This window comes from Mobula hypostoma, chromosome 22 (assembly GCF_963921235.1).
Source record: "Mobula hypostoma chromosome 22, sMobHyp1.1, whole genome shotgun sequence".
Lineage (NCBI taxonomy): Eukaryota > Metazoa > Chordata > Chondrichthyes > Myliobatiformes > Myliobatidae > Mobula > Mobula hypostoma.
Genome location: NC_086118.1, coordinates 46,550,229 through 46,575,795, shown reverse-complemented (window position 1 = coordinate 46,575,795; position 25,567 = coordinate 46,550,229). Strand labels below are relative to the sequence as shown.

General features: G+C 42.7%; 1 protein-coding gene across 1 annotated transcript in view; it reads right to left on the bottom strand.

Moving 5' to 3' along the window:
* Positions 1-25,567, bottom strand: part of timp2a (TIMP metallopeptidase inhibitor 2a) — an 81,933-nt gene that overhangs the window by 28,663 nt on the left and 27,703 nt on the right. The window lies entirely within an intron of this gene.

The following is a 25,567-nucleotide window of genomic DNA, read 5'->3' as shown; positions in this document are numbered from 1 at the left end:
CCATAATGGAATGCTGCAGCAGACTCAATGGGCTGAATAGCCCTAGTTCTACTTTAACAAACTTTATGCCTAATAAAAATATTTACATTCAATGCCTTCTCATCCTTTACATTCATGGTCAATGCTTTCCATACTGTTCTATTGCATTTATACACATCAATAGCACCACTGACACTCATCTGGCCTTCTGGGGTGGTATACTACAACAATAATAATTGAGGGGCTTCCTACCCCCCCCCACCCCACCTGGACCCTCACTCTCCAGTAGGAGAGCAACCCCATACTCTGGTCCTTTGCCACCAAACTCTTGTGGCGGTTTCACCAAACTTCAGTGCTTCCCTCGCCATGTACTGCTGCGGCCTGGAATTTGCCAGTTGGCAGAATTCCTCCACGGACATTTTGATGTGCTGGCAACCTTCAGGCAGACCAAAAAGGCCTCTTTCACCGAGCTGATGATCTGCCAGCAGTACTTGATGTTTGTCTCCTTGTGAGCCCCTGGGAACAGCCCCTAAACCAGAAAGACCCCTGCCATACAGCTGCTCAGGGTGAAGTGCAATACAGAACTTTTCATCTTTCTCCACACCCTCTTGGCAAGTCCACAGTCTGCAAAGTGTTGTGCTACTGTCTCTTTCCCACTATAGTCATCCCACAGGCAGTGGGTTGTGGGAGTGATGCTCGGGGCACGCAGGGAGGATCAGACTGGGAGGGCCTCTCTTCCTGAATGGCCCAATTCTGCTCCTGTGTGTTATGGTCCATGTTCCGCACGGCACCAGAAGACTTTCACACAACAACTGAGTTAAGGGATCTTCACAACACCTTTTACTTGGTGCAGTGTGGCATCCTGATAAATAAGACTTCACTAACTAGAAAATGGCTTTACTGATCAACAGTGAAGCATTCTCTGTGAAGCACAGCTAGTGAAAGAAATCTCATCTTCTCTTTGAGGTATTCTCTCCTTTAATCACATCTGAATAAGCCAAGCCCATTTTTAAGTGTACATGTCCAAAGTTAATTGTAGTAGAGTTCAGTTGCTAATCAATCACTGCTTTCCATAGGGGATTGGATAGGCATTTGAGTGATAATAATTCGTAGAGTTATGGAGGAAAGTGGAGGAGTGGGACTGACACAATTACTCCAAATCTTGTAAGGACTCAATGTGCCAACTGTCTGCATCTGTGCTCAATGTCACAAAACTCATGTCCAATTAAAAAAAAGTATCAAAGCAACCCAAAATGGGCGCCAATAGAATCAGAGGTAATCAAGAGCACAGTCTGACACATTTGGCTTGGAAAACCACAAGAGTCAATGAAAACAGTGTCATGAATGAAGCATTGTGAATGTTAAAACCTCATTCCTGCCTAAAATCCATTGTAAGCCAGAATGAGGCAGCCAGATGTACTAGGGTAGATTTACACAGCTGGGTAGATGACTTTCTCTCCAAAGATGGTCATCTCGTGGTGGTGGAAAGGCTTGTGAGTTCCTGAGATCCCAAGAGCAATGCCACCTGCTGCTTAGCTCCTGGTCGGGCCACACGTGGCAGGAAGGTCAAGGGGGAGGTTCTGGGCAAAGAGAGATCCAGCAGTAGATTGGTGGAAGATGATGACATCACAGTGGCAGTAAAGCTGGAGGAAGGCTGCAGCAATGAAGGGTTCCAAGTCGTCTTGAGTCCCATGCCACTGGACCCTGATCCAATCTATCAAGGTGGCTACCACGCATTTGCCTCCATTACACAAAGTCACGCACAAGCATCCACAAATAAGAGAAATCACCCTTCCATTCCGATTATGTGGATCCCGGATCTGCCTCTACAGACCCCCCACCGAGAATCCACCAATAAACAACCCTTTAGGAGAGCATCTTACTCGACTCGAGTGATCAGACTACCACCGGCACGAGGAGCAACGAGTCAAGTGGGAAAGTTAAATCAAAATGATTAATTCCCAAGTTTTGCTCACTCACTGGGCTGGAAGAAGTGTGGAAACCTGCCAGATTCGTGGTCAACATTTATTATACATGCAGCAACAGCAAACACCTTGCAGATTTACCCAAACTCTAGTGGCAATAAAGTAAAATCTACATCTCTATCTCTTCCCTCAAACCAAATGAGTCGCTCCAGCTAGCTGCCTGTGATCTCAAGAGGGAAACAAAGAATCTTCCCAAAAGAGGATGTCATTCCTGAACCTTAGCTCAACACTTAGTACTGGCTGCATGAGGATATATTCCCAACTGATCTGGCAGAACACCCCTACAATTAATAACTGTAGGCTTATAGCAGCAAGCTAATCTTTGGAATACTAAATATTAAGTGCATAATCAGCCTTTTGATTTTCTTTTTGCAAAAGGAATGTGACGGGTTTAGAAGCAAACCTGAAACCTACAACAGTAATTAGCCAATTAAGAAAGATTCAAAATCTGATCCAAGTAAGACTCAATACTTACACCACCAGGTTCAAGAACAGTAACGAGCCCACAACCATCAGGCTCCTGAACGAAAGGGGTTAACTACATTCACTTGCCCATCCATTGAGATGTTCCCACAACCAATAATCTCACTTTAAGGACTCTGCCTCATTATCTGATATTCTCATTACTTATTGCTACTTATTTATATTTACGTTTGCAAAGTCTGTTATCTTCTGCACTCTGGTTGATCTTTCATTGATCCTGTTAGTGTTACAATTTTATAGATTTGCTGAGTATGCCCACAGGAAAATGAATCTCATGGTTGTACACGGTGACAAATGTACTTTGATAATAAAATTTTAATTTGAACTTTGAGATCTGATGACCTGACAGATGCTTGAAGATATGATGTTGAAATCAAGCAAGAGGATGCCCTTGTGAGATGCTAACACAGACAAAGCTCAAAGTAAACTTTATTTTCAAAGTACATACGTCACCATATACAACCCTGAGATTCATTTTCTTGTGGGCATACTTAACAAATCCATAGAATAAATACGGCAGAATCAATGAAAGAGTGCACCAACTTGGACGCTCAACCAATGTGCAAAAGACAAAAAACTGGGCAAATACAAAACAATAAAAAATAAATAAGCAATGAATATTGAGAAAATGTGATGAAGAGTCCTTGAAAGTGAGTTCAGAGGTTGTGGGGACATTTCAATGATGGGACAAGTGAAGTTGAATGAAATGATCTCCTTTGGATCAAGAGCCTGATGGTTGGGGTTAATAACTGTTCCTGAACCTGGTGGTGTAAGTCCTGAGGCTCTTGTACCTTCTTCCTGTTAGCGGCAGTGAAAAGAGAGCATGTCCAGGGCGGTGAGGCCCCCTGATGATGGATGCTGCTTTTCTGCAACAGTGTTTCACGTAGATAAGCTCAATTGTGGGGAGGCATTACCCGCGATGGACTGGGCCGCATTCACTACTTTTCGGTATGATTTTCCCTTCAAGGGCACTGGTGTTTCTATACGAGGCTGTGATGCAGCCAGTCAATATACTCTCCACTACACACCTAGAGAAGTTCGTCAAAGTTTTAGATGTTATGCCGAATCTTCTGTAGCAGATAACCAAACTCAGTGCAAATTCCATATTAAAATATGTATATTAGTAATGATATATAATCATTCTTCTTCAGGAATTTTAAATTTAGGGCAACATCTTTGACTTTAAAATGCATTTAGTTGTTACTCCAGAGATTTTAGAATAGTAACAAAAAGATTAAACCCATGTTCTGAAACTATTGACTCTGTTCAAAGTGTAAATGTTTCATTGTTTCAAGTAGTTTACTAAAATATGAAAATAAAACTAAATTGTTGAAATCACCAAACCTAAATATTAAATCAAACGCATTGTGCAAAGTTTACAAAAGAGATGCTGGAAATCCAGAGCAACACACAAAATTCTGGAGGAACTCAGCAGGTCAGGCAGCATCTCTAAGAGAGGAACAAACAGTCAATATTTCAGGTTGAGACCCTTATCGGGACTGGAAAGGAAGGAGGAAAAGAAGCAAGAACAGGGAAGAAGCCCCTCCACCTTTGTATTCTGGCATTATCCCTTTTAAATCCACTCTAAGAAGATAATTTAGCTTGTATACACTTTTTCCATGACTTATTATTATGGGACCTTGGGATTAATGATGGGATCACTGAAGATCTTGAACTGGAACTGCTGCCAACTCTTTCACAGGCGGCAATGTCCCTTTATTTTAAAACCAATATTATCATTTAAATTCAAGAGTAATGAATTGCAGAATTTTAAGTGCAACTTCCCATTGTTTCCAACAATAATATATTTTCTTGACCTATTGCATTAATAAAAGTTATGTATAATGGAATGAACTGTGTGATCACTATTTTCCAAAATGTGTACTTTGGTCAATGTTCTTCACATAGTAACCAGGATGTGGGGGAAAATAATATTTTTTTTCAAATTGTTCACCCCCTCGACCCCAGCCCATCCCTTCAGAGACCAAGTATGACTCATTACTTCAGAATAACAGTAAATGACACTGCGTTTCTGGGCATGGCTCCAGGTGGCGGGAACAACTTCTTGCTGCTAATTTATTGCGCAGATGCCCAAGGGGCTTCCCTCAACCTTGCTGTAAGGCAGGACGTGAAATTTCCATTGTACACTTTGGGAAAGATCCAGAAACCTGGTGATTTTGCAAACTTTTTATGTCTGATATCTTGTAATGAGCAAAAATCCAGACTCCCACATTTCTCATCAACTCCATCACGGATGATCCCAAAGCCGGCTCCGAGAGGAGAAGGACGGAGCATGGGGCTAGCAATCCTGTCTTGTAAAAACCCAGCAGAAGCTCCAAAGACCTTATCCTTAGGAGAGGAAGGATCCTTGCCTGGAAGGTATATGAAGTCATACGGTGAAAGCAGAAGCCACAGGGCTGATCAACCTTTAGCCCAGAACAAAGGACTCTGGCAAGCGGCTATCAGCAGCCTATGCCCAATAGGGGTGACGGACTTACAAAGAAGATGGCCACTTCTCATTATAAAGCAGGAGGTTCCAACTGGAAGAGTGAAATTGTATTTCAATTTTGTCACCATTTATTTTCTTTAAAAATCCTTCAGCTTAAGTATTAAGAGCTGCAAGGTGTAACAGTTGCTACCAGTTTCCTGATGGCAGAGACTGAAAGTTTGTTTTAAAAAGATGTATCAATCAAGAAGTGAATCAGACCAGGAGATCAGAAACAGGTTTCTCCTAATTACCACTGTATCAGACTCCTCAGGCTGATTCGAGCTCAGCTGGATCCGGCTGACAGTACCCGGTATGGGCCCCTATCCAGGGTTACGGATCCCACTGCCTTGTGGGTATCTTTGGAAGAAGAGAAGGCCAAGGAGTAAACCCTACACAAATCCGGAGTGGAGCCCCTAAGGCGGTTGGATGACGTATCACGTCACCTCCCGGCAGCTCCTGCAGCCAAGCTGATGCCAAATGTACTGCTTTTCGCAATCCTTTGGACCACATCCGCGAGGCCGAGAGAGGGATCTTGATGTCTGGGCAGCCCAGGATCTCCATATTCTTCACCCAGATCTGAGCCCCAGATGGGCGCATCCATTGTCTACTTAGACAGACAGAGCCACGATGATGAGACTCCTCAGCATAACTAGGGATCGTCAATATATGATGCCCTATCAGCAGAGGTTCCAAACAGAAACAACACCCACAGCTTATTTCCGAATGGAATCACAGCAGAGTTTCAAAAACTGTAGCACAGAGAACCTTGACGGTCTGTTCTGAATTGCAGTGTGATGGCCTCATATTGAAACACCAGCACCCAGGAACAGAAAAGTCAACTAAAAGTGGTAAATACAGCCTGGTCCATCACAAGCAAAGCCCTCCCCATCACTGACCACATTTACAAGGAGCGCTGCCACAAAAAAAAGTAACATCCATCAACAAGAACCCCCAGTCATCAGGCCGTGCTCTCTTCATGCCACCACCTCCAAGCAAGAGGTCCATGAGCCTTTGGTCCCTCACCACCAGGTTCAGGAACAGTTATTATCCTACAACCATCATGAACTGGTGTGGATAACTTCACTCATCTCAACACTGAACTGATTCCACAACCCAAAGACTTACTTTTAAGGACTCATTAACTTATGTTCTGGGTATTATTTATTTAATTATTAATTGCGCGATTTGTTTTCTTTTGCACATTGGTTGTTCGTCAGTCTTTGTTTGTGTATAGCTGTTGTAAATTCACTGTATTTATTTTCCTGTAAGAAAATCTATCTTCAGATAGTATATGGAGACATACACACTTTGATGATAAAATTACTTTGACATCACTGAAGTGCAAGTCGAGTGTGCGATGAGATGGTGTAGAGGGAGCTTCACTCTGTGCACCATACATGTCCTATGCTGAGACTCTTCATCTTATTCTGGCTTCTGCCCCCTTCCTTTCCGGTCCTGATGAAGGGTCTCAGCCCTAAATGTCAACTGTTTATTCCTCTCCACAGATGCTGCCTGGCCTGCTGAGTTCTTTCAGCATTCTGTGTGTGATGGCTTATAAATGCTACCTTTACAATTGATGCTTGTGTCCCACAAATGATTTTTTGATTAAAAAAATGTATTAAATGACAATTCAAGAGGAATACTGAACAAAGGCTTTGCATTATTGAGTTGGAACAATCCCAGCATTCCTTTAGAAGTTATCAAGTGAACATTACAAAAAACGGATTAAAATTGCCTCAAGTATTTTCTGAGGTAAACACCCATATTTTGGAAATTATTTCCCATTTTAGCTTTGTTTTCACCCCCCACCCCAAAGCAAGATTCTCCCATGGGGAATGGTCATCACCCAAATTCACTGCTTCCTCCTTTGGCCAGATAAGTCAATCTGATCCATTTGATTGTGATGCTTGATGGAACAGTAGCATGTCCCCATTTGTTCTACCATAGAAGAGAAGGAGTTGACAATTTAATTGGCGACTGCAGAAACTGGGGGATCTTGGTGTAATACAGGCAGAATAAAACAGGATCGTTGTGAACAAGTCCCTCATGGACAGTGAAGACTCAGTCCGCCATGGGTTTATGGACCATTCAGAAATCTATCTCGTTATTCCAGTTTTGTGCTATTTTTGTAACTTGTTGTAATTTTGCATTTTTGTAATTTATTGTAATTGTAGTAAATTTGTACAGTACTGCTGCCACAAAGCAACAAATTTCACCAGATACTCAAGTGATAATAAATCGGATTCTGCTTGTGTCTGTTTCTGTACTGCAAGACTCTGCAAATAATCCCCAAGCAGAGAGAATTGCAATGAATCCAAAACAAAAAAAACTTTTCATCAAGACAACAAAAAGAATATTTGCGGCCTTATGTGACAAGTTTATTCTGACGGATCTTGTTCCTGAGTAAAGTTGCCATGGTGAGACAGCCCACCATTGTTCAACCTGTTTCTTAAGTGTCATCACCACTCTGGCATCATCTGACTTTTAAAACCTATAGAATAAATGCAGGTTAAAATGAAGGTTGAAGTAAAATTCAACCCTGGGCACTGACTTAAGTAGAATTTAGTGAGAAACTGGAATCCGCCGAACAGGGGCTCCCAACCTTCTATGTGCCATGGACTAATACCATTATGCAAGGGTTGGGAACCCCTTGCACCTGGAGTATTTTTAGCTGAGATCAAGTTGAGTGGAAGTTACCTTGTTCTTTTGGTTTAGCTATGCAAATATAATTACATAAAGCCATGCATACAATTTAGAAAGACAATGATCACCTAATATACTCGATACCTGTACCCAGCTTAAAGGCCAGAAGAGTTTATTTGCCAATGTTTACCTATTAAAAGTCTAATTTAGGGTGTCACAGTATCGGCATATATCTGGAAGGCAACCCAAATGATAAGAGATAATCCAAGCAGGGTACATAAATCGACAGCAATTTGCCCGCTAATATGATGAACTGAGACCAAGGCTTTGGGCCTACTCAGAGCTGCTCCAGAGATTTGAATCCAAGGACTCAGTTTGGTTTGGAATGCTGTTGTTGTTGCTGCTCGCTTCTCTTGTTTGCATGATTCATTTTGATTTTTAAAAAAAAACTTTCTCTGTGGGTACTGGGGTCTTATTACCAGACATCCCACCCTGCAAAAACTCATTTCAGGGAGGTAGCACCATCAATTTGCGGGAGACTCCCAGAACTTCCGGGAGAGGTGGGGTGCCAGCTAATTTAAATAACATTAGCTATGCTAATAAACGAATGACACCTGTTAAACTCACCTCAACATGTCTTTTACAGTCCTAACCCACCATGGGCAATAGAAAAGTCACTGTTGCAAACAGTGCAGCGAGCAACACTGTCATTATTTTTGACCCCTGTTAGGCAGGGGTACACTTTAGGGTAGTCTGGGGTGACGTACGTTTTATATTTTCTTTTTTTGGAACACTCTGCCATGGCGAGCTCTCACTCGCGCGCTCTCTCTCTCTCTCTCTCTTGTGGTCGCTCTTGCGCTCTCTCTCTCACTCTCTCTCGAGGTCGCTCTCTCTCTCTCTCATGGTTGCTCTCTGGCTCGCTCTCTCTAGCGCGCTCTCTCTCTCGCATTCTCTTTCCCTCGCTTGCCTGCTCTCAAAAAATTGATTTCTGGGATATTGTATATAACTTGCGGGCATCAGGGAGCCTCTATAAATATGCGAGAGACTCCCGGAACTTCCAGGAGAGGTGGGATGTCTTTATTACTCTTTGTTAAATTGGGTTCTTTCAGGTTTCTTGCTTTGTGACTGCCCGTTAAGCAAACAAATCAAGGTTGTATAATTTATACATTCTTTGATAATAAATGCACTTTGAATCCAAGATCTACTGTGCTGCATAGGAAAATTTGCAAGCTGTTATGTTTTTGAACTATTTTTATAACTACATCAGTTCAAAGTGGAGGAGAAAGTTTAACTTCCGTTAAGGTTTTTGAAATACAGCTTTAATTTTATTCTTGTCTCAACTAAAGAATCCTTCCTTTTCTGAAGTGGTTGGGCATGTTGTTAACTCTTAGATTTATGCCAGCTTTGCTTTTTGAAGGAATTCTTCCAGCTAAATTTCCATCATGCCTCAGTACCAAACAACCTTTGGGGTCTGAGTCTGCTTCCCTTATTTAGTCTGAGCAACACCTGGCTCCAGATCTGCGGTGACGTGGTCGATAGTGACTTCCCTCGGAAATGGCCCATCAAGAAAGGCGAAAGCAGAGTTTAAAATACAGAAAAGGGTAAAACTAGATGGGCCACCAAATACAAACACAGGAAATTTACTCCCAGCCTAGTCACCCTCATGAAGACCTCCTTGCCAACATCTGGAGGTTCAACCCCATGAACTAATCTGACACTTAGTCACAGATGACATGCACACTTCTACAACACATTCCCTGGGTAAATCCCACTGGCAGAACAGTCCCACCATAGGTAGAGGTGTAGTGATGTACATGCTGATGATAATAGCCCTTGGACCTCAACTTGATTCTAGGATCAGTGTAGTCTCATGGCAAGAGGGGACAGAAAACCTTCTTCTGACTGGCTCTGTCCTCCCTCAGCTGAAGAATTGAAGCAACACTTGAATTAGCACTGGAAGTAGCAGACAAAATAAAGTCTAGATGGAGCACCTCAACATTTAATCCCCAAAAATGCCAAATAACATTCCTGGCCAGGCAATAACCATTTCCAACAAGAGACTCCTGCTGTCACCTTTGTCTGCCGCCATCAACATCATAGTGGTCATTATTGACCAGAAACTCAACTGGACCAGCCCTGCAAATGCTGTGACTGCAAAAGTCAGAGGATATAGACAGCTTTGTTCCTGATACTTTAAAAGTTTTCCATCAACTTCAACACACACATCAACTCCAAACCAACTTCATCCAGGACAAGCAGTCAATGTCACTTATTGAGATACAGCACGGAATAGGCCCTTCTGCCCTTTGAGACACACTATCCAGAAACTCCTGATTTAACCCTAGCCCAGTGATGGTACAATTTACAATGACCAATTAACCTACCAACTAGTAAGCCTTTGGACTGTGGGAGGAAACCAAAGCACCCAGAGGAAACCCACACAGTCACAGGGAGAACATACAAACTCCTTACAGACAGCAGCAGGAATTGATTGGCACTCCCATCAATCAATCCCTTATCCAAGAATATTTTTGACACCTCCATTACCACCCTGGCAGTATATCCCAGGCACCCACTACCTTAAAAGTCTTCACCCCCCTACCCCCCCACGACCACCTTAAGTGAATGTTCCCTAGTATGATCTACCTTGAAAGAAAGATACCAGCTGTCTACTCTTATCTATACCTCTCAATCTTATAAACTTCAATCAGATCTCCTCCCAGATTCCATCATTCCAGAGAAATCAACCCAGGTTTACCCAACTTCCTATGGGCACCTTCCCTCTAATCCAAGTAGCATTCTAGTAAACCTCTTCAAAGCCTCCATTTTCTTCCAATGATGGGGCGACAACAATAGGATGCAGTACTCCAGGTGTGAACCAACCAGTTTTACAAAGCTGCAACACAGATTCCCAAATCTGGGACTCAGTGGTGTGGCTAATAAAGCAAAATATACCATACACCTAAAAACAATTTTAGCTAGAGGTGTGGTGATATACGTGCTTGTGATATTAGTCCTTGCACCTCAACTTGATTCTGCTGTGAACTGTGGCTGACCATTTACATTTGAACTGCAGGGATTCAGAAACTCAGCTCACCACCTTCAGAGACATAGTTAGCAATGTATAATGAATAATAAACAAGAAATTCTGCAGATGCTGGAAATCCAGAGCAACACACATAAAATGCTGGAGGAACTCAGCAGGCCAGACAGAATCTAAGAAGGGGAATAAACAGTCATTGTTTTGGACTGAGATCCTTCATCAGGACTGGAAAGTTCTGGATTCTGTCACCTTCCTTTCCAGTCCTGATGAAGGGTCTCAACCTGAAATATTGACTGTTTCTTCATCTTAGTCTCTATAATGCCTCATTCATTTTGCATCTCCCCCTCCCCCTCCAGCTTTCAAATCCCTTACTCACTCTTCCTTCAGTTAGTCCTGACGAAGGGTCTCGGCCTGAAACGTCGACTGCACCTCTTCCTATAGATGCTGCCTGGCCTGCTGCGTCCACCAGCAACTTTGATGTATGTTGCTTGAATTTCCAGCATCTGCAGAATTCCTGTTATTTGCTCTATAATGCCAGGTGGTTTTTGCAAATAACTTTCTCTAAACTAGGCTCTACTCTTTTCCATGGATGCTGCCTGGCCTGCTGAGTTCCTCCAGCATTTTGTGCGCGCTGCTTGGATTGCCAGCATCTGCAAATTTGCTCGTTTCTCAAAAAGGTTGGTTGCTCTGAAGAAAAACTTCAATTTACAAATCTCACCCCCATCCTAGAAAAGAATGAATGTTATCCAAAAGCAGTTTTAATAGATTGCAGTCTGATCTCCCAGATGAATAGCAAATAATAAAATATTTTCTTCTCCCTCTGGAGACCTTTGGTCAATAAATATTTACCAAACTATCAGTAGGTCAGGCAGCATCTATGGAACTGAATAAACAGTCAATGTTTCAGGCCAAGTCCCTTCTTCATGGAGAATGAATGCTGGCTCAGCCAGTGAAGCTAATCCCACCCCTCCAAAAAGGAGGTCCTGATAAGAGTTACTAATGACACCCTATGCTGCTGTGACAAGCATGATCTGTTCTTCATTCTTCTGAGCCAACTGCAGCCTCTGATGTGATGGAGTGCACTAATCTCCGTAAATCTCTCTCCTGTCATCTAGTATGGTCCAATTCTTGTCCGTAGGTTGTAGCCAGTCAGTGGTAACTGTTTTTTGAAACCATTATTCCCTTCATTAAATCTGGTTCAACCCCCAACCCTCTCCTGTACCAATCCCGTGATCCACTCCTCTTTCTGCCTTGTTTAAAAGTTAATTTTATTATTAAAGTAGATACACCTCACCATATACAACCCTGAGATTCATTTTCCTGTGGGCATACTCAGCAAATCTACAGAACAGTAACTAGAACAGGATCAATGAAAGATCAACTGGAGCGCAGAAGACAACAAACTGTGCAAATGCAAATAAATAGTAAGAACATGAGATAATGAGATAACAAGTCCTGGAAGTGAGGTCTTTCACTGTGGGTAACACCTCAATGATGGGGGCAAGTGAGTATTGTGGCATCATGCAATAGCATTGCTGAAACTTTGGTCTCCTTATTATTCCAAAATTCTTGTCAAACACCCAGTACTGGCCAGGCAGAGATCTCCAACAAATACAGGACAGCAAAAGTCCTCATCTTCAGTCCCAGAGACCAACTTGGTCTCATGTCTACTCACAACTATTCCTCTTTCTGAGAAATAGTCAAAACTGAAACAATCTGTTCAGACCTTTCAGTAATGTTGAGTAACACTGAACTGTGTGTGACCAAGTTGGATTTCAGTCCTTGTGCTGTCAACGTCCACCTCAATAATAACACAAATTTCTCTCTTGTTGCTACGACCCCAACATATTCCATTAATACACTGTATTGTTTATGTTAATATACTGAAAGCAGACAGAATATGACAAGGAGTAACTTTGGAGTTTAACTAGAACTCTGTTATCCTGTCACAAGTCATGCCAAATACTGTTCACCCACAATCCCCATGGTTATTGATCCATTTTATCAAGGTTTTGATTTTAAAATTATATTTCAGGTCAGATCCCTCAACAGTCATCTGGAGCTCCTCCACCCAGTTTTGTTTAATTAAAAAAAAAATGGGTAGCTTGCTTTCCTCTGCAAGTCTTTTTAACCAGACACTTTTACTTCAAGTTCATCTTATTCACTTGTTCATTTACTGGCACTTAATTAATTAGTTAAATTGAGCCTTTGTTTTAATTACCAAATGTGAATGCACAGTTTATAAACTTCCATTCAGATATGTTGCTGGATTGTCCAACCCAGTAACATAATCCTAATGTTACCATTCTCCCTACCACGTTGACTATTCACATCGAGTGTTATGAGCCAATTTTCTGAAAAAGCAAGCACAATGACGAAACTGAATACTGCCATGTACTGAGAGATGTTCTCTGACTAGCCTCTAAAGCAGAGTATCATATTAATCACCCACTTACTCAGATATGGAATTCAATCACTCACCCAAGCGAGAAACATCAAGTGCGATTGTTAAGTGTTGTCCATGTTCAAAATGTATAGTGCGCACAGTGGAGGCAACGTTGAGATATAATCATCTGATGCAGTCTTTAAAAAGGCACTGACCTACCCAGAGGTAACACTGAACAAGACTATTTCCTAAACAGCGGCTGAATTACTTGAGAGAAGTACCTCGCACAGGGTTTGATGCATTAGTCCAGCTTGGATTGTTAAAACGAGAAATTCTGCTGATGCTGGAAATCTAAAGCAACACAAACAAAATGCTGGAGGAACTCAGCAGGTCAGGCAGCATCCACGGAAAAGAATTTATTTAGAGACACAGTGTGGAACAGACCCTACTGGCCTGATGGGCTGAGCTATCTAACCCCAGCCTAACCACAGGGCAATTTACAATGACCAATTAACCTACCAACCAGTACGTCTTTGGACGTGGGAGGAAACCAGAGCACCCGGAGGAAACCCACATGGTCATAGGGTGAAGTACAAACTCTTTACAGACAGCGAGGAAATTGAACTCTGATACCCCAAGCTGTAATAATGTTGCACTATCTGTGGTGCCCCACAGTATTTTAATAGATTTCTATATTGCCCAGTTTTGATGTACATCTGATATTTTCTACATTACAATAAGGGAGCATGGATATTTTATTTAGGCAAGGTTTTGCAGAACCTGTCTAGTCTCAAGAAGTGGCCTGCACAGTAAACTGTGTCAAACAGAGAGACAACCTCACTCATCTTCTGCCACCTTGAGTTGGACAGGAGTCAGAAAGCTGACTGGACCTCAGGTGTGAGGTCTGAAGACTCCTCCCTCACTCCCAACCCAGCCCACACCAAGACCCTGCATGTCCTTGAAGGTCAGACTGGGTTGGAGCTTTATCACCTGCCAAAGTTGGAAGAGGTTCCCGCAGTTCTTAAATTTTGGATATTCATAGGTAATTAAAACAAACATTTACAGTTTTTAATTGAAAATATAAAGAACACACAATAGAAATAATTAAACCTTTTCAAAATATCTTAGTGTTCAAAGTGAGTGAGCATATACAATCCTAAGATTCATTTTCTTGCAGGCATACTTAATAAGTCCGATAAACATGACAGAATCAATGAAAGACCACACAAACAGGGTGGACAACCAGTGTGCAAAAGACAACAAACTGTGCAAATACAAAACGAAAATAACAATAAATAAATAATAAGTATTAAACATGAAGTCCTTGGAAATGAGTCCATAGGATTAGGAATATTTCAATGAAGGGGCAAATGAAGTTATCCCCTCTGGTTCAAGAGCCAAAGATTGAGGGGTAATAACTGCTCCTGAACCTAATACTTCAAGTACTGAGGCTCCTGTATCTTCTTCCTGGTGGCAGCAGTGAGAAGAGAGCATGACCTGGATGGTGGGGGTCCCTGAAGATGGATGCTGCTTTCCTATGACAATGCTTTATGTAGACGTGCTCAATGGTGGGGAGGGCTTTACACACGATGGACTGGGCTGTATCCACTAGGTTTTTTAGGATTTTCCATTCAAGGACATTGGTATTTCCATACCAGGTAGAAATGTAGCCAGTCAATATACTCTCTACCACACATCTATAAAAGTATGTCAAAGTTTTAGATGTCATGCCAAATCTTCGTAAACTCCCAAGGAAGTAAAGATCTGCTGTGTTTTTTTCGTAATTGCACTTATGCGTCAGGCACAGGACAGATCCTCTGAAATAACACAGAAGAATTTAATTTTGTTGACCCTCTCCACTTCCGATCCCCCAATGAGCACTGGCTCATGAACTTCTGATTTCCTCCTCCTGAAGTCAATAATCAGCTCCTTTGTCCTGCTGACATTGAGTGAGAGGTTGTTGTGATGACACCACTCAGCCAGATTTTCAGTCTCCCTCCTATATGCTGATTCTTCACCATCTTTGATTTGGCCTGCAACAGTCATATCATCAGCAAGCTTAAGTATGGCATTGGAGCTGTGCTTAGGCAGACAGTCATAAAAGTAAATAGAGAAGAGCAGGGTTGAACACTCAGCTGTGTGTTGTACCTGTGCTGATGGAGATTGTAGAGGAGATGTTGTTGCTAATCTAAACTGACTGGGGTCTGCGAGTGAGGAAAATAGAGAATCCAATTGCATAAGGAGGTATTGAAGCCTAGGTTTTGAAGTTTGTTGATTAGTTTTCAGGAGATGATAGTACTGAATGCTGAGCTGTTCTCAATGAAGAGCATCCTGGTGTATGCATCTTCACTGTCCAGATGTTCCAGGGTTGAGTGAAGAGCCAATGAAATGGCATCCGCTGTTGAGCTGTTGTGATGGTAGGTGAACTGGAGCGGATCCAAATTGCTTCTCAGGCAGGGGATGAAATGTTCCATCACCAACCATTCAAAGCACTTCATCACAGCGGATGCAAGTGCTACCGGATGATAGTCATTCAGGCAGGTTACCACGTTCTTCTTAGGCACTGTGAAGCCTGCTTGAAGCAAGTGGGTACCTCAGACCACTGAAGTGAAAGGTTAAAGATCTCAGTGAACGCTCCAGCCAGTTGAGTAGCACAGGTCTTTAGTACTCTGCCAGGTACCCCATCTGGGCTGGATACTTTCCGTGGGTTCACCCTTGAAGGATGCTCTCACATTGGCCTCAGAGACAGCAATCATGGGGTCATCAGAGTATGTGGGATTTTGTGATGGTTCCTCCATGCTTTGATGGTCAATTCGAGCATAGAAGGTAATGAACTAATCTTGAAGTGGAGTCCTGTTGTCAGCTATGTCACTTGATTTCACTTTATCAGAGGTAATAGCATTCAAGCTTTGCCACAGCTGTTGAGTATCCTTCATCGATTAAAGTTTAGTCTGGAAAAGCCAAGTGCCGATGAATTTACTTTCTGGAGATCGTACCTGGCCCTCTTATAATTTTCTTTTTCACCAGACTTGAATGCCCCTTACCTGGCCCTCTTGCAGATTGCGGACCTCATGGTTCATCCACAGCTTCTGGATGGGGAAGACTCTGAATGATTTTGTGGGGACATGCACATATACAATCGTTTTTTTTTATATAAAATTCGGGACAACCGTGGTTTATTCATTCAAGTCCACTCTTTGAATCCTTGAACACAGCCCAGTCCACCAACTCGAAGCATTCCTGCAGTGCTCCTTTGCTTCCCATGACTACCTCCTTGTTGTCCTAATCTCTGGAGTCTTGCTCTTTAGCCTCTGCCTGTACGCAGGTCAGAGAAGGACAGCCAACTGATCAGATTTCTCAAAATGCGGTCTAGGCATGGAACAGTGGGCATTCCCAATCGTAGTAAGACAGTGGTCTAGTGTGTTGGAACCTCTGGTGCTACAGGTTATATACTGATTTCTTCAAACAAGCTGGACTGAAATGCGTTGTGTTGGGGTGGACTGTTTCTTGTTTGGTGATGGCATCATGCAATATCTCAAACGCTTGATTATAGTTGGATACTGGTGGTACATTATGACACACAGCACTCTTATATTGTATTTTCTTTAAAAGAATACTTCATGTCCACAAGCTTGGGATCTTCACTGAAATCAGAGTGCTGATGCAGGATATGAGTGGCGATTCCCCACCAAGTGACAGCTTGTATCACTTCTGGCTCTACATTTCATATCGCTGCTTCCGTCAGGCTTGCCTTTCAACTGAATACGGACTTCCACATGAACTCTCATTGCTGCTTGAGGTCCCATGTCTGAGTGAGCGAGTGAGTGAGTGAATGATGGATTCATGATGTGATGCAACCTGTCATTGGACTTGAAGCAATTAGGAGTCCAAAGCTTCATTCTGCTCAACTGGCCGAATGCCAATCATTTCCTTTGGAATCGCCAGCCATAGCCAACAAGATTCCGCCCATTGTTACTTACGAGTCCCTGTACAGTTCAAAGATGAAAGTACATTTATTATCAAGGTATGTATACTATATAGCCGACCGGTGGTGTAGTGGCATCTGTACTGGACCTTGCAGAGAGTGGTCCAGGGTTCGAATCCGGCTGGCTTCTTACACGCTTTCCATCTGTGCTGGGCTTTCTGTCAAGCCAGCAACTCCACCTCGTAAAAAACAGACAAAAATGCTAAAGAAACGGCAAGGTTGCCAACCGATGTGCCACAAGGCGAAGAAGGGAACAACAATGTGCACTATATACATACCGAGATTCATGTCCTCACAGGCAGGAACCAAACAAAGAAACCCAATAGAACCCATTGATAGAAATAGTCAAACACCCAATGTGCAGGGAAAAAATACAAATAAAAAAAAACAAAGTAAGCAAAGAACATTCAGAACTGAAGTTTACAAAAGTGAGTCCACAGCCTCGAAGACAGTCATCATTGCAGCCAATCCAGGAGCCCGTTAGTTGCGGCCACAGTCTCAGTTCAGCGCAGAAGCAAGTAAACCTCAAAGCAGTTGGCTGAACACTGGTCCATCCTTTGCCTCTGGTCCCGACACACTGACTTGGTGTTAAAATGACCAAAAAGTGGGTCATTCCTCGCCCTTGGAGCCAGGCACTGCCTCTTCGATATGCCCTTGGGCCTGGGACCCAGCGCATCGATTTGGCCTGCACCCAACCTTTCCAATTCGACCCAGCGCTTAATTTGATCAAACCTCGATCTCGGGCCTGGACTCCAGCACCTTGACTCCGCCTCGCTTCAGTTCTGCCTCCAAGTCCACTCCAGCAGCCAAACATTGTTTTGCTCCCCAACTCTCAGGCCCTGGCCACGCTGTCTTGATTCAGCCCGTACACGCCACAAAAGTCCTGCATCTTCCAGACTTCAGTTCACAAAGCTAAAAAGCCAGGACGTACTGACAGTTCAAAAGGGAAGTTACAGGCTATTGATTACAGTGACTGAGGAAAAAATATGATTGATAAAATAATTAATAGTTGTTTTTGATGCCAGCAAGTCATTACTGCATTTCAGCATCACCATATTAAACCTGAAACTAACCTTAAGGAGGCTCTATATTCTAAGGGTTTAGTTTTTGCTAGTCTAACTAAAACAGTGTTGGGGTGTTCAGCCTTTGCTACACACTGAGAAGCGTCTGAATCTTGAGCAGCTTAGTGGTTTAATAACGAAAGTTATCCTTAGTTGCTGTTTATCATTTCGAAGAAGCTTATGAGAGGAAAAAGACCAAGTACTCTGAACTGGCAACTGAAGCTGCCCAGAAAGGCTGGAAGACCAAGATTTTCCCTGTAGAAGTGGGATGCAGGGGATTCGTTGCTACATCTACGACCAGTCTATTGAGGAAGATGGGGGTGAGGGGTCACTCCCTCCAACAAGCAATCAAGTCCTTGTCAAATGCAGCAGAACAAAGCAGCAATTGGATTTGGATTAAAAGGAAAGACAACAACTGGGCTGCAAGATGAAGACAGGAGGGTATGGAACTGAGGGGGATGTATCTGGGACGCCAGGTAGCACCGTTGAGCCCTCTGGAGACGTCGTGGGCTTATCAACAAAACGTCAAAGAAGGAGGGTGCCCACCTGATGACCCCGATGACGTACCTACCCTCCCTCCCTGTCACCACTCTAAGCCCACTGCCAACATCGAGAGTGCCAACTTACCGTAGGGATTGAAACATCAAGTCCTAGTAGCTCTACTTAGGCAACAGTGGTCTGGTGATGTGTAGTTCCTGTGAGAATCACTATAAATAGACATCCAAATTCCTAGTGATCTCACTCAGAGATAAGAATCAAATTCCAGTGAAGTTTGATGATCCAGAAACAATTAGGCAATCTATATTACCACAGAGGCAGTATTTATTCTGGTTCCTGATACTATATATCAGCAAGAGTCTTCAGCCCAGGAAAGAGTAAACTTAAGAGTTTAAATTTTTTTTAAGAAGTTCTTTAATGGTTAGCTTCATTTGTCACATGTACATTGAAACATACAGTGAAATGTCGTCATTTGTGTCAAATCAGTGAGGATGTTCTGGGCAGCCCCACAAATGTCACCATGCTTCCTGTGCCAACACACCATGCCCATAGCTCACTAACCCAAACAAGTACATCTTTGGACTGTGGGAGGAAACCAGAACACCCGGAGGAAACCCACGAGGTCATGGGGGAGAATGTACCCCTTACACCAATGGGAACTGAACTAATATCGTTGATATTACTGGCACTGTAAGCGCTTTACCTTAACTGTCCGCTACACTATGGTGTCGGCCTACCGCGTTGCTGGCGATCAACTGAAGAGAATGTATCCCAATCCCTAATCAGAATCAGATTTATTATTACCTACTTGTATGAGGTGAAAGTTGTTGTTTATGACACAGTAGTGCAAAGACAGAAAAATTATAAATTAAAAAAAAACTGACTCGTGGCAAAGAGGTAATAATTAGGTAGTATTCACGGACCATTCAGAAATCTGATGACGGAGAAGAAGAAGCCATTTCTGAATCACTGAGTGTGGGTCTTCATGCTTCAGTATCTCCTTCCCAATGGTAATAATAACAAGAGGGCATGCAGTGGATTACGAGGGTTTTTAATGATGGATGCCACCTCCTTGAGACATCAACTTCTGAAGCTGCCTTCGCTGGTGGGGAGGGTTGTGCCCATGGTGGACCTGACCTGGCTGAGTCCACAACCCTCTGTACCCCCTGGCATTCCTGTGCATTGGCACCTCCATACCAGGCTGCGAGGCATCCAGTCAGAATGCTCTCCAGCGTACACGTATAGAAGTTTGCAAGGGCCTCTGGAAGCCGACTGAGTCTCCTCAAACTCCTAAAGAAGTAGAACCATTGGCATGCTTTCTTTGTGATTCCTAATTGTGCATCTCACTAATACAAATTACAGGTCAAAAGTCTGAAAATAACAGACCCAAGCACATCCTCTGGAGGATGTCACAATTGTACACTGAAGAAATTCCTTTGAAAGTGATTAATAAATTGCTTTTCTTCGCCCGCCACCCCCCCACAGGTCCTTTTAACTCAATTCAATTCTAACTATTATTTAACCATACATGAATATAGCCAAACGAGACAGCATTACTATGGGGTCAAGGTGCAAAGACGCATTATCAACAGTCACGTACAATATCACAATCACGTAATAAGAGTCCCATCACAATCACGTAATAAGGGTCCCAACACACCCCCACCCCTCGACGCCGCAGTTTGATGCCCAGTCCATGCACATTCAAGTCAACAAACCTATATAGGATATCAGTAATGCACAGTACAACAATGCAGAATATGGATGCATTTAGTTTAGACCCCACAGCCCACCGACATCATGTGTTGACGGACCCCAAGGCCTGCTAGGCGACACCACAGCTTTGAGGCCTGGCCATGTACTGATGCCCACTATAACTCACACCAAGTTCTGCTTTAGGGGATTTTTATTCACTGGAAGATAAGCCTTTGAAAGTAATTTGTTAAATAGTACCTTGTCTTAATTATCCAGTCTGAAAACTGACTTTAATTCCGTTAAAATTACAATAATTTTTCACTTGATGTTGCTTTAATTAGCTTTAGCCTTCAACTAAGCAAAGAATACTACAAAATCTACAGGCACAATTATATTAATTTTGTGCCTGGGTGATACAAACACCTTGTCCGAACCTAACTATATAATTCACCACAACGCTGTTAGTCTAAATCCTCAATTAAGTAAGCTGTGAGACTTAATTTAGTTTGCTACATTGCAAGTGGGTGGTATCTTAGCAGGTATTTAGCAATGGACACAGAGTCGAAACGACAGCAGTGACTTCCAATGACCATGCTACATAAAGGCATAATTAATGTCTTTTTTTCCAAAAACACATACCATAGGAAGTATCCTATCCAGATGCATTGTGGCTTGTTACAGCAGTTACTCTGCCTGAGACCGCAATGAACTGCGGAGAGAGTTGTGGACACACAGCTCAGCTCATCACGGAAACCAGCCTCCCTCTCTGGACTCTCAAAACTTTGATGCCTCAGTAAATGAGTTGACATAATCAAAGACCCCTCCCACCCCAGATACTCTTTCTTCCCTCCCCTCCCATTGAGCAGAAGATAACAAGAAGCCTGAAAGCATCTGCTGCCAAGCTTAAGGACAACTTCCAACACGTTGTTATAAAGTTGAAATGACATCTTCTACAAGACATACCTTGTGCTTTCCTGGCGTATGACGAATAAACTCTTCTAGGGCTTCCAGCTGGATACAGGTATCGATGATAAACTCTGCCATCTTCATCAGGAATTATGCCTGGGCATGTCTAGTCCGGTGGTATCTCTACTCTTGTACCACCAGAATAGACATGACCAGGCATAATCCCTGATGAAGCTGGTAGAGTTTGTCATCGAAACGTTGGTTAAAATCGATACCTGTACTGGCTTGGAAGCCTGAGAAGGGAAGTTCGATAATGCGTCTTTGCACCTTGACCCCATCATAATGCTAAACGAGGAAATGTGCAGATGCTGGAATTTCAAGCAACACACATAAAGGTTGCTGGTGAACACAGCAGGCCAGGCAGCATCTCTAGGAAGAGGTACAGTCGACGTTTCGGGCTGAGACCCTTCGTCAGGACTAACTGAAAGAAGAGCTAGTAAGAGATTTGAAAGTAAGAGATAGTAAGAGATTACTAGCTCTTCTTTCAGTTAGTCCTGACAAAGGGTCTTGGCCCGAAACGTCGACTGTACCTCTTCCTAGAGATGCTGCCTGGCCTGTTGCTTTCACCAGCAACCTTTATGTGTGTTGCCCATCATAACGCTGTCTCGTTTGGCTATATTCATGTATGGTTAAATGATAATTAGAATGAATTGAGTTAAAAGGACTGGAGAGGGTGGGAGAAAAGTGCAACTTATTAATCACTTTCAAAGGAATTTCTCTGGAACTGTAATACTATATTCCACATTCTGCTGTTACTTTTCCTTTGTACTACCTCGATGTACTGAAGTGATGAAACGGTCCATATGGACCAAGCTTTCCCACTGTACCTCAGTACATGTGACAACAATAAACCAATGTAAAGCGACTGAAGTGATGGTACACAAAATGCACAGTTACTGTACACATTTTACTTATTTACCCGGTTTACTAAGCCATACTAGGCTGGGCTATCTAGAACATGGCGGCATTCTCAAAATAGGGAGCCAGACTTTTAAACCCGAAATGAGAGGAAATGTCTTCACCCAGAGTTTGGGGAGCCTTTGAAGTTTATAGTACTGGAGGGCTGTGAATATTAAATATTAAGGGTTTTAAGGTTAGTGTCAGAAAATGAAGTACAAGATCAGCCACAAATCTATTGAATGGCAGAACATGATGCACTCCTAATACTTGTGATGTTATGTTCCAAGCAAGAAGTCAGGCCTGATACTATTTTAGACCAGTACAGCATAGTACAGACTCTTCAGCCCACAAAGTCGTGCTGACCATTTAACCTAATTAAGATCAATCTAACCCTTCCCTCCCACATATCCTCCATTTTACTACCATCCATATGCCCACCAAAGAGTTCCTTAAACTTCAATAATGCAACTGCCCCTACTACCACCCCAGGCAGGGCATTCCACACACTCAACACTCTGTGTAAAAAAAAAATAACTCTGACATCCCCCACCCCCCATTCATTTCCTGCAAATCAACTTAAAATGATGCCACCTTACATACATTAAAATTAAAATGTTTGATTTAGGCACCAAGTTTCACTGATTCACAGGGTTAATGCCAGAATAAGGAACCATCCGTCAGCACATTGCTAAGTCGGGGATTCCAAGCACCAAGGGCACCTGCAGCAAAGCAAAGGGTAGCTGTGCCCATTGCCGAGCTCAGTATTATGTGGGGTTATCTAGTGCAAACTAGCAATGCAAACAATGTATAAGGAGTTTTATTTATTCATTTGGGATACAGTGCGGAACAGGCCCTTCCAGCCCTTCGAGCTGCTCCGCCCAGCAACCCCCGATTAACCCTAGCCTAATGACGGTACTGTGAATAATTAACCTACTAACTGGTATGTCTTTGGACTGTGGGAGGAAACCAGAGCACCTGGAGAAAATCCTCAGGGACCCTACAGATAAGGCGAGAATTGAACTCTGAATTGAATGTATAGCGGCTAGCCCGATGCCCCAACCTGTAATAGCATCGTGCTAACTGCTATACCACTGTGACACCTAGGTGTATGTCAAGCCTTTAGAAAGACATGTGAAGTGCCATGAACATTTGCTAACACGAGGAAATCTGCAGATGCTGGAAATTCAAGCAACACACACAAAATGCTGGTGGAACACAGCAGGCCAGGCAGCATCTATAGGAAGAGGTACAGTCGACGTTTTCGGGCCAAGACCCTTCGTCGGGACTAACTGAAGGAAGAGATAGTAAGAGATTTGAAAGTGGGAGGGGGAGGGGGAGATCCCAAATGATAGGAGAAGACAGGAGGGGGAGGGATAAAGCTAAGAGCTGGAAAGTTGATTGGCAAAGGGGATACAAGGCTGGAGAAGGGACAAGATCATGGGACGGGAGGCCTAGGGAGAAAGAAAGGGGGAGGGGAGCCCAGAGGAAGATGGCGGGCAAGCAAGGTGTTATAGTGAGAGGGACAGAGGGAGAAAAAGAGAGAGAGAAAGAAAGGGGAAAAATAAAAAATAATAAATAAATAAGGGATGTGGTAAGAAGGGGAGGAGGGCATTAACAAAAGTTAAAGGATTCAATGTTCATGCCATCAGACTGGAGGCTACCCAGATGGAATACAAGGTATTGTTCCTCAATCCTGAGCGTGGCTTCACCTGACAGTAGAGGAGGCTTCCTTACGACAATTATTTTCTGAGATTTCAAATAAAATTAACTATTGAATATTGTAACAAACTGAACAGTTCTATAGTGAGTTCAAATCTCCCACTATCACCAATGCATCCCTGGCACCAGCCTATCCACTGTCAAGGGCATACTATATACAGAGAAAGTTGCCATAAAAGGCCAGCAACATCACGAAGGCTCCCACCCACCCTGATTATGGACTGTTTATTCCACTCCCATCAGGAAAGAGGCTACACAGCATTCACACGAGGACCACTGGACAATTACTTCCTCCAAGCCGTCAAGTTGATTAACACCTCCATCCACTACATCCCACCTCATGTGCATCAGTCGATGTATAAGCTAATCTTATGTACAATTTACATGGCCAGAATCAAAATGTGTGTTTTGTTTTAATGCTGCATCAAATATGGAGTAACAATCATTTTGTTCTGCTCTACGCTCGCACACTAAAGAACAACGAACAACCTTGAAATGATTGGCTTGCTGTATGTTTAGCCAAACCACAATGCTATACATTCATTGGTAGATAGACAGCAAAATAGTTGTAGACGATCATATGCAGACAGAAGAGACTTGGTACAATTTAGCATAATGTTCAGCTTAGTCATCATGAGGTAGAGGGTCTGTTTCTCTGCTGCACAATTCTATTCAATTTGTATTCCTATGTACTGTGATGTCACTATGTTCACTTCCCAGAGTGTAAACGAATTGCACTGGATTCCGGTTAACTGGATCACATCAGAACCAGTATATTTTAGCCCAATTAAACAACTGCACCAATTAGCCACAGTTTCTGGAAATAGTTGAAATGGTATAAAAACAAAGATAAACTACTATTTAACTGAGTAACAAATAATGTGTTCTTATGAAATACAGAGAAACGTAGAAAGCTGCCAATACCTCTACAGCACTGTAAAAGTGTATTAGTTCCTAGTAGTTAGGAATGAAATTATACTTTATACTTTATTGTCGCCTAACAATTTATACTAGAATGTACAATCATCACAGCAATATTTGATTCTGCGCTTCCCGCTCCCTGGAGTACAAATCGATAGTAAATATTAAATATTTAAATTATAAATCATAAATAGAAAATAGAAAATGGAAAGTATGGTTGCGCAAAAAAAACCAAGAGGCAGGACTGGATATTTGGAGGGTACGGCCCAGATCCGGGTCAGGATCTGTTCAGCAGTCTTATCACAGTTGGAAAGAAGTTGTTCCCAAATCTGGCCGTACGAGTCTTCCAGACTCGAACTTCATCCAGAGTATGAGTTCCTTTGATTGACTTTAAATGAACAAAATCAGCGCAGACACCGACAGCATATAATGGACTGCCTTCATACAATGCTTTCGATGATTGCATCCTCCAAATCTTCATTTTCATTGTAACATTCAAGATGCTTGTCGACACCATCAAACTCTTTGTAGTTCCCAAATTGTTGAAGCAGGGAAATAGTTTCATTTTTACTCCCGGCTGAATGCTTGAAACTGCTGTGAGCAAAATAGTTCCGATTTGTCTCACTGCTTATTCCTCACCAACCAACAGTGACAAAAATCACTGCTTTTTGAACACACACATGCAGCGAACACTATTTTGATACTGCTTGCTCTAAGCATAGTGCCTGACGGCCGCACAAGTATACACGTCTGACACTAGTCCAAACCCGTTCGGCAACAGTCGCCAGTCCCCATTGTGAGGCATAGTGTCTGAA